General features: G+C 43.0%; 1 non-coding gene across 1 annotated transcript; it reads right to left on the bottom strand.

Moving 5' to 3' along the window:
- Positions 1 to 868: 868 nt before the first annotated feature.
- LOC142173960 (small nucleolar RNA R71) lies at positions 869 to 975 on the bottom strand. The gene has a single exon (XR_012703324.1). It is a non-coding gene; the product is annotated as a small nucleolar RNA R71 (small nucleolar RNA).
- Between the last annotated feature and the right edge of the window lie 7,971 nt (positions 976 to 8,946).

Below are 8,946 nucleotides of genomic sequence, written 5' to 3'. Positions count from 1 at the left end.
ATATTTCTGAAGATTGATTGCGTGAATTTGTGCGAGTCTAGTAGCTGTATCCAATAGGTTAATTCCCTATGGGATTTGACTCCGGACTTATTAACCAGAATATATTTACCGCTAAGTCCTTTTTACAAGGCATAATTGGGTGTGATCAAATTTTGGCGTCGTTGCCGGGGAATTAATGGTGTTATTAATTGCAACTAAAAGAATTGCTAGAATTCTTAGTGTAGTCAATTTTCTTCATTTTAAACCAAATACATTAAAATTTTAACGTTTGTAGTCTTGGGTGCTACAAGTGCATGCCTAGAAACTCCTCAAGAACTGGTGAATTGTTCGAAGCATTATCAGATCCTGAGAAGGTTTTCAAGGCACTGAATCGTGCAAACAAGAAGGGCAAACAACAACAGAACAAATCGAACCAGACATGGATGACGGAGTAGAAAATCCAAACAACAGAAACAATGAGAATGACCCGAACAATCAGGGTATGGTGCCTCTTGTGCCAAAAGCAGCATTGTATGACTGGGCACAACCCAACACCAAAAATCTGACAACCGCAATTGCAGTCCCTCAGATACAAGCAGAATCATTTTAAATCACAAACAACATGCTACATTTGTTGTAGAATAAGGGACTGTTCTCAGGGTCATACATTGAAGATCCTCAGCAGTATCTAAAGAATTTTCTGTCGATATGTGTTACGCAAAGGCAACCTAATGTGACACCGGAAGTAATAAAGCTGTTATTGTTTCCATTCTCGGTGACTGGAGAAGCTCAGACTTGGCTTAATTCACTCCACATAAACTCCATCACTACTTGGGAGGAATTAGTCAAGTAAATTTTGAACAAGTTCTACCCACCCAATAAGACTGCCAAACAAATTGATGATATATTGAGCTTCAGGCAGAGACCAACAGAAACACTACAAGAAATGTGGGAGAGGTTCAAGGGAATGCTGGTTAAATGTCCACATCATGGCATTCCAGATCAGATGTTGGGGTGGAGGTTTTACATGGGACTGGCAGGCGACTTAAAGGCCAATGTTGATGCTTTAGCAGATGGAGCATTTTTGAGCAAAACATTCAGAGAATGCAAGATCCTACTTGACAAAATGGCCCAAAACTCAGGATGGATGACAATAGACTCTACGATCACTCCTGTAGTGCATTCAGTGGCTCTGGACCCAAACAACTCCATAGGTGAAAATATGACCATTCTAATGACGCAGATGAGTATCCTCACCAAAAAGATCAATGAATCAGGCCAGAAGCAGCAGGTACACATAGTTGACGCAACTAATGGGGGCTTATGTACACATTGCATTAACCAACCATATGTATGCTCGTGGAGTGCGGAAGGTGACAACCAGCACTATCAGGAAGATATGAACTATGTGGCCAACTATGGGGGACAACGGCAAGGTGGTCAGAATTGGGGGCAGTAGAATCAACAATATAGGCCAGCACAACAGCAGTACAATAACAGCAACAATCTTGGAGTTATGCGACCACAGAGTCAAGTTGTGCAATACCAAAGGAAACAGAGTTACAACCAGCAAAATCAGCAACTAGCTTATCAACAGCCTCAACAACAGCAGATAGTGAGACAAGATGATGGGTTTGTTGAACTTAAAGGAATGCTGCAACAACTGATTGGGTCTAATGGAAAAATGCAAGAGAGAGTAGACTCACATGAATCAGTGATAAAGGGCATTGAGATTCAATTAGTATAGATTTTGATGGCTCTAAATAATCGTCCCCAAGGGACGTTACCTGCAAACACACAAGTCAATCCAAAAGAGCAGGGCCCGAAACAACTTATGTCAGTGAGTCTAAGAAATGGTAGAGACCTAGATCTGGAGCAAGAAATTGCTCGAGAAAGCCGACCAACGAAAATACTTATACCAGTACCCATTGAGATAGATGATTAAATAGGGTTAACTGAGGTGACGGTACAACATGCACAAGAGAGCACTAGCAAAGAAAAAGAGGTTGCGAAGGAGACTGAGGTAGCACAAGAAACGATAGTAGAAGTAGTGCCTGAGCAAGACAAAACTCAAATCACGAGATGGAAGTGACCTCCAGCACCATTCCCACAGAGATTGGCCAAATATCAGAAAGATGAGCAGAATAAGAAATTCATGGAGATGTTGAAACAAATCCAGGTGAACATTCCACTGATTGACGCTTTGCGGGAGATGCCTGGGTATGCCAAAATCATGAAAGATTTAATATCTCGCAAATTCGACTTCCAAGACCCGTCCACTGTTACATTGACCCAGACCTATAGTGCAGTCATGATGAGACTCATAGCTGAGAAGTTATCAGACCCAAGGAGTTTCACAATCCCATGCACGATAGGCAGCTATGCTTTTGCTAAAGCATTGTGTGATTTGGGGGCAAACATAAACTTGATGCCCTTGGCTATCTACAAAAGGTTAGGCATTAGAAGAGCAAGACCCACATCCATGCTACTATAGCTAGCCGACCGGACATTGAAGAGGCCATCAGGTATTCTTGATGATGTATTAGTACAGGTTGGGAAGTTTGTGTTCCCAACAGATTTTGTTATTCTGGACTGCCGGGTTGATGAGGAGATTTCCATAATTTTGGGAAGACCATTCTTGGCCACTGGGGGAGCTTTAATTGATTGTGAAACTGGAGAGCTAAAAATGAGACTAAATGATGAAGAGATAACATTCAATGTGCAGAAATCTATGCAGCAACCAAGTGAATTTGCTAACTGCTCTCTAATAGAAGCTGTGGATGTAATTTTGGAAGAGGGAGATGAGACCTTGAATGCTAAAGACCCTCTAAAGCCTGTCTGATGAACTTAGATGAAGCAAATGGAGAGGACTTGGTGGAGTGGGTATTGGCTCTTGAAGGCCAAGGGTTTTGGAAAAGAGAGCTCGAATTTGAGCCTTTGCACTTAGAAGAAAGGAAAACTCCTCCAGCTAAGCCATCGATAGAAGAGCCACCAAAGTTGGAACTGAAGCCACTACCACCTCATCTCAGGTATACTTTCTTGGGACCTAACTCAACTTTACCTGTAATTATCTCATCGAGTTTGTTAGATGTGCAGAAAGAACAACTTTTACAGGTATTGCTTGAGTGCAAAACTACAATTGGTTAGACCATTGCAGATATTAAGGGTATCAGCCCGGCCTTCTGTATGCATAAGATTCTACTGGAAGATGGCCACAAACCTTCCAGAGAACATCAAAAAAGGCTGAACACCAACATGATGGAAATTGTGAAAAAGGAGGTGATAAAGTGGTTAGATGCGGGGATCATTTTCCTCATCTTCGATAGCAACTGTATCAACCCAGTCCAATGTGTGCCAAAGAAAGGTGGGATGACTGTAGTGCAAAAAGATAATAACGAGTTGATATCAACAAGAACAGACACGGGATGATGAATTTGTATGGACTACAGAAGATTGAACAAGGCCACCCGAAAAGACCGTTTTCCCTTGCCGTTCATTGATCAAATGCTAGATAGACTGGCTGGGAGGTCCCACTTTTGCTTTCTGGATGGATACTCGGGGTATAACCAGATCTCTATTGCTCCAGAAGATAGAGATAAAATGCCATTCACCTGTCCATATGGCGTCTACGCTTTTTGGAGAATGTCGTTTGGCCTATGCAATGCACTTGCCACATTTCAAAGGTGCATGATGGCCATAGATATGGTAGAGGACATAATGGAGGTCTTTATGGATGATTTCTCAGTGGTGGGAGACTCATTCAATGATTGCCTAAAGAATTTGAAAAGAGTACTGAAAAGATGTGTGGAGACTAATCTGGTGCTCAACTGGGAAAAGTGCCATTTCATGGTACATGAAGGTATAGTCTTGGGGCACCTAGTGTCGAGTAAGGGCATTGAGGTAGATCGTGCAAAGGTTGATGTGATAGAAAAGCTTCCACCACCCACTTTAGTCAAAGCAATAAGAAGTTTCCTGGGCCATGCCGATTCCTATAGACGGTTTATAAAAGTCTTCTCCAAAATTGCCAACCCCTTGTGTAAATTGCTTGAAAAAATCACCCTTTTGTATTTTCTGAAGACTGCAGGGTAGCTTTTGAGGAATTGAAGAAGAGGCTGGTGACAACACCTATCATAGTTGCACCCGACTGGGGCAACCATTTGAGCTGATGTGTGATGCGAGCGACTATGCGGTGGGAGCAGTTTTTGGGCAGCGAAAAGATAAAGTCATGCATCCAATATACTACGCAAGTAGAACTTTGAGTGGTGCCCAACTAAATTACACAGTGACCGAGAAGGAGATGCTAGCAGTGGTGTTCACATTTGTCAAATTCAGGTCATACCTGATAGGCTCGAAGGTAATTATTTATACTGACCATGCTGCTCTCAGGTACCTAATCGAGAAGAAGGAGAAAAAGCCACGTCTGATTCGATGGGCACTATTGCTGCAAGAATTTGACTTGGAAATCCGTGACCGAAAGGGAACGGAGAACCAAGTGGCTGATCACTTGTCTAGGATGGAAGGAGCCGAGAAAAAGGTTGAGATGGAAGAGATTGTGGAGACTTTCCCGGATGAACAACTCTTAGCGATGAGCCTCGATGCTACACCATGGTATGCAGATATTGCAAATTACCTGGCAAGCGGTATTGTTCTTTATGACTTGTCTTCTGTGCAAAAGAAAAGTTTTTTCGTGATTGTTGCATGTATTTCTGGGATGAACCATATCTGTTTAGGATTTGTTTTGATAACATGATCCAGAGATGCATTCCCGAGATAGATCATCTTTTGTTTTGCAAGCATGTCATGCTTCACCGTATGGAGGACATTTTGGGGGCGTAAGGACAACGACTAAAGTGTTGGAGTCAGGTTTTTATATTGGTCGGCGTTGTTTAAAGATGCACACTTCTGGGTGAAAACTTGTGATGAGTACCAACGAACGGGGAATATTTCTCGTCGACATGAGATGCCCATGAACCCGATCCAAGAGGTAGAAGTGTTTGATGTGTGGGGAATCGACTTTATGGGACCATTTGTTAGCTCATACAATAACAAGTACATACTTGTAGCGGTGGACTATGTCTCGAAATGGGTAGAAGCTGTCGCACTTCCTACAAATGATGCGAAGGCAGTTATTGGTTTCCTGAGAAAGAATATCTTCACCCGATTTGGCACCCCAAGAGCTATCATCAGTGATGGGGGTACCCACTTCTGCAACCGAGACTTTGAAAAGTTGTTGGAGAAATATGGTGTTCGCCACAAAGTTGCCACTCCGTATCACCCACAAACGAGTGGGCAAGTCGTGGTGTCAAACAGAGAAATCAAGAGTGTTTTGACCAAAACTGAAAATGCTACTCGGACTGATTGGGCAAGAAAATTGGACGATGTGTTATGGTCTTACCGCACTGCATTCAAAACTCCGATTGGAATGTCGCCGTATAAATTGGTGTTTGGAAAGGCATGTCACTTGCCGGTGGAGTTAGAGCATAAAGCCTTCTGGGCGTTGTGACAATTAAATCTGGACGTGGAGGCCGCTGGAACTAGTAGAGTCACAGAGTTGCATGAACTTAACGAGTTTCGGTACTATGCTTTTGAGAGTACAAGGTTATACAAGGAAAGAATGAAACTGGTGTACGACAAAAATATTCTTGAGCGAAATTTTAAGCCGGGAGACAAGGTATTATTATTCAATTCGCGATTGAGGCTGTTTCCAGGCAAATTGAAGTCAAGATGGTTAGGACCATTTCGTGTGGTAGAGATTCACCCCACCGGAGCAGTAGAGATTGCTACAGAAAATGACTCTCGCACGTTCAGAGTCAATGGGCACAAGTTAAAACATTATTTGGGCATGGATAATGCGAAAGTAGTGTCGGCGACTCATTTGCTCGAGCCACCAATGTTAAGTGAGCCTTAAGTGCGATTACCTGCGTCGTGCCGCGACGTTTAATCAGGCGCTTCATGGGAGAAAACCCATTGTAATGTTGTATTTGTCATACCGTGACATTAACTAAGGCGCTCGTTGGGAGGCAAAAAAATTTGTAGTTGAGTTTTAGTGTAGTTAGAATTTTTCTTTTCGTTGTTAGGAACTAACATGTTTGCAGGTGATTTCAGCAAGTCGTACGCAGTATCTCGCATTGCCTGGTCTCCAGCGAGCTGGGGCAGGCGTTAAGCCATGCGACGCCAGGTATTGATCTCGCTAAGGATCTCACCTCGCATGGGTTATAGCGAGACACATCACGCGGAATCCCTCGCGTCGCATGCCTCTGAGCTCGCCTATGACCTCGGCTCGCCAAGTATGTCTCTCGCCTGAGAGCTCGCGTCGCCAGGTTAGTTTTTTCTTTTTTTTTTGTTTTCCTTTAATTCCCCCCTCTTAAAAACATAACTTAAAACGCCCACGCCTAAAAGAAAACACACTGCATGCCCCAATTTTCCTCTTCTCCTCCCACACAAACCCCACTGCTCACAAAACACACCCTCACACACTCACGCAGAACACTACCAAACCCTCCCCCTCACAACTTCATTGAAGACAAGCAATCTTCTGCTATTTCCTTCACTTGCAACAATAATTCAAAGGCAAATCCATTCTCTTAATCATCTAAGGTATGGTTTCTATCTCTACTCTTTGGCAATTTCGAGGTTGGGTGAATGCATGACATTGGACACAAATTTTTAGGGTTGTTCTTCATTGTAACCATGTGTTTGTGTGTCCCAACCCCATGAACCTCATAATAATGGTGTTGCTATTGTGTGAACAAGTGGTAGTATGGAACTCCCAAGTCGATTTGGGAGGGTGAGGCAATCCCTCACCCCTACAAGCACTCACATGACACTAGTGCTTGCTAAGTGTTTGTTATAATGCCTCAAAGGCATTCTTTGTCCCCATTGGAGCCCGAGTCTCCGAGATTATCAGACTAGTGCTATGTAGTCGTGCACTACTTTAAAAGCTTAAGTGTGGGGTGGCTCACTGGTATCCCGATGCTTCAAAATTAGAGGAAGCACCCATGTGCCATTGCTTGATTCTCATACAAAGAAACGATGAGGTGAAGTCTGAGCAACCTCGGAAACTATTGATAATCATGTGTTAAACTCTAAGTGTGGGTGGCAAGACCATGTTTTGAGAGGTTGCAATACCGCTTAAACTGATTTATGCTCACTTGTGTAGGTACAAATATGCCTCTAAGAAAAGACACCGGTAAAGACAAAGCCACATCCACTGCTCCATCTAAGGCTAAAGCTACTTCCGTACCTCCCCAGAAGTAGAGAAAGGGGGAGGGGAAGCTACTTCTATTCAAGGTGAAAGACTGAGAGCAGTGGCACCTATCGCAGCCACTCGTACACAACCTCAAGGACAGCGGGATTTTGGACTCAAAAGCATACCCCCACACACTAAGGATTGGTACAGGCATTGTAGGCCAAAACATGTACATCCAGAAGCTGCTATTCATGAGAGTCGCCTGCAAGCCAAATACCAAGCGATTTGGAGAGGCATCAAGGAGTTGGGGTTGATTTATGTGTTCAAAAATATAGGGGATATAAATCTCAATCTGGTTCGGGAATTCTATGCCGGGTTTGATCCAAAGGATCCTGAACAGCTAGTGCCAATTCGTGGACGGTTGATAGATTTTTCAGCCACGGTAATATATAATTTGTTAGGTGCTCCGAATGTACCTCAGGAGCCATTGGACTACTTCATCGCCTGTCCTACATATCGAGAGCTAAGACACACTCTTTGTGGTGTCAATTCGATGGAAGCTTGGGTTCGGGATAAGAAAACAAATTGGCACAGGAAATTCCCCAAGAAGAAGATGAGGGCAGAGGCTCAAGTATGGGTGAAACTGATTAATATACGGCTCCTACCTTGCAATCATGATACGCTTATTAGCCGTGAGAGGACGTGTGTGCTATATTTCCTCATGACGGGTCAGAGGGTGAATACCAGATATCTCTAGTAAGAACTAGTAAGAGGATCGATCAAATTCCATTTGCAAATATGTTAACTCATTTTTTGAGACATGAAGAGGTTGAAGAGGAGCTAGCATTCGATCACATCATTGATCAACCCCTAAGACTAATGGACATTACCAGTATCCGGGTGAAGGAGGAGACTGCGATGCTATCACTGATAGGTGCCGAGCGCAATGCTCGCGATGACAGTTTTATGGCCCATTTATATGGGATGATGAACCTGCAACTTCGGATCAGCGGACGGCCACTACAGAGGAGAGGGACATATTGGACCAAGGGTTCCCGCTCAATGCTTATGCTCAGCAGCTGGTTGGGCGTGGTGATGGATACAGGCTCCCAAACGATGAGGATGTCAACACACCTGAGCAGTCTGAGGCCGATCCGGAGCAGTCAGATGACTATGATAATGATGAGGAGGAGGAGGAAGCACAAGAGGAGGAGTGGGCAGCCTCAGAGGAGGATGGCGATGACGTGGCTTGATCAGGGAGTTTTCCTACACCCTACTAATTTTTTTTCTTGTTTTGTCATTTTGTGTATGCATTAAGGACATTGCATGAGAAATAAGTGTGGGGTGGTATCTTGTAAATATTAGTTTTATTTTAGTTAAATATTTTTAGTTAGGTCTTAGTTTTTTTTAAAAAAAAAATTAAAAAAATATTGGACTTTTCCCGATGATGGATCTCTTAGACAGTTTTCTTGAGGGAATTAAATCTAAAGAAAAAAAAAAGATTTTCTTGTAGGTAGTGTAGTAATTCCTCCTTGGTTTTTATTTGGGTCGCGGTTCTTTTCCAAGGGTTTTATTTGAACCGGGTGTAGTAAGTTTTAATTTTTAGGAGTAGAAATCACTCGGCTATGAATTGAATTGCAGCGATATCTCTTAACTTTGTTATGCCTTGAGAATAGTTAGTACTCTGGTTCTGACGCTTAGGCTCAGTTTTTGACTCTAGTATAAGTACCTGAAATAATAGATTTTTAAATTTGCTTGACTGCTCTGACTAGAGTATC

Source organism: Nicotiana tabacum, chromosome 19, assembly GCF_000715075.1.
Source record: "Nicotiana tabacum cultivar K326 chromosome 19, ASM71507v2, whole genome shotgun sequence".
NCBI lineage: Eukaryota > Viridiplantae > Streptophyta > Magnoliopsida > Solanales > Solanaceae > Nicotiana > Nicotiana tabacum.
This window is presented reverse-complemented; position numbering and strand designations above follow the sequence as displayed.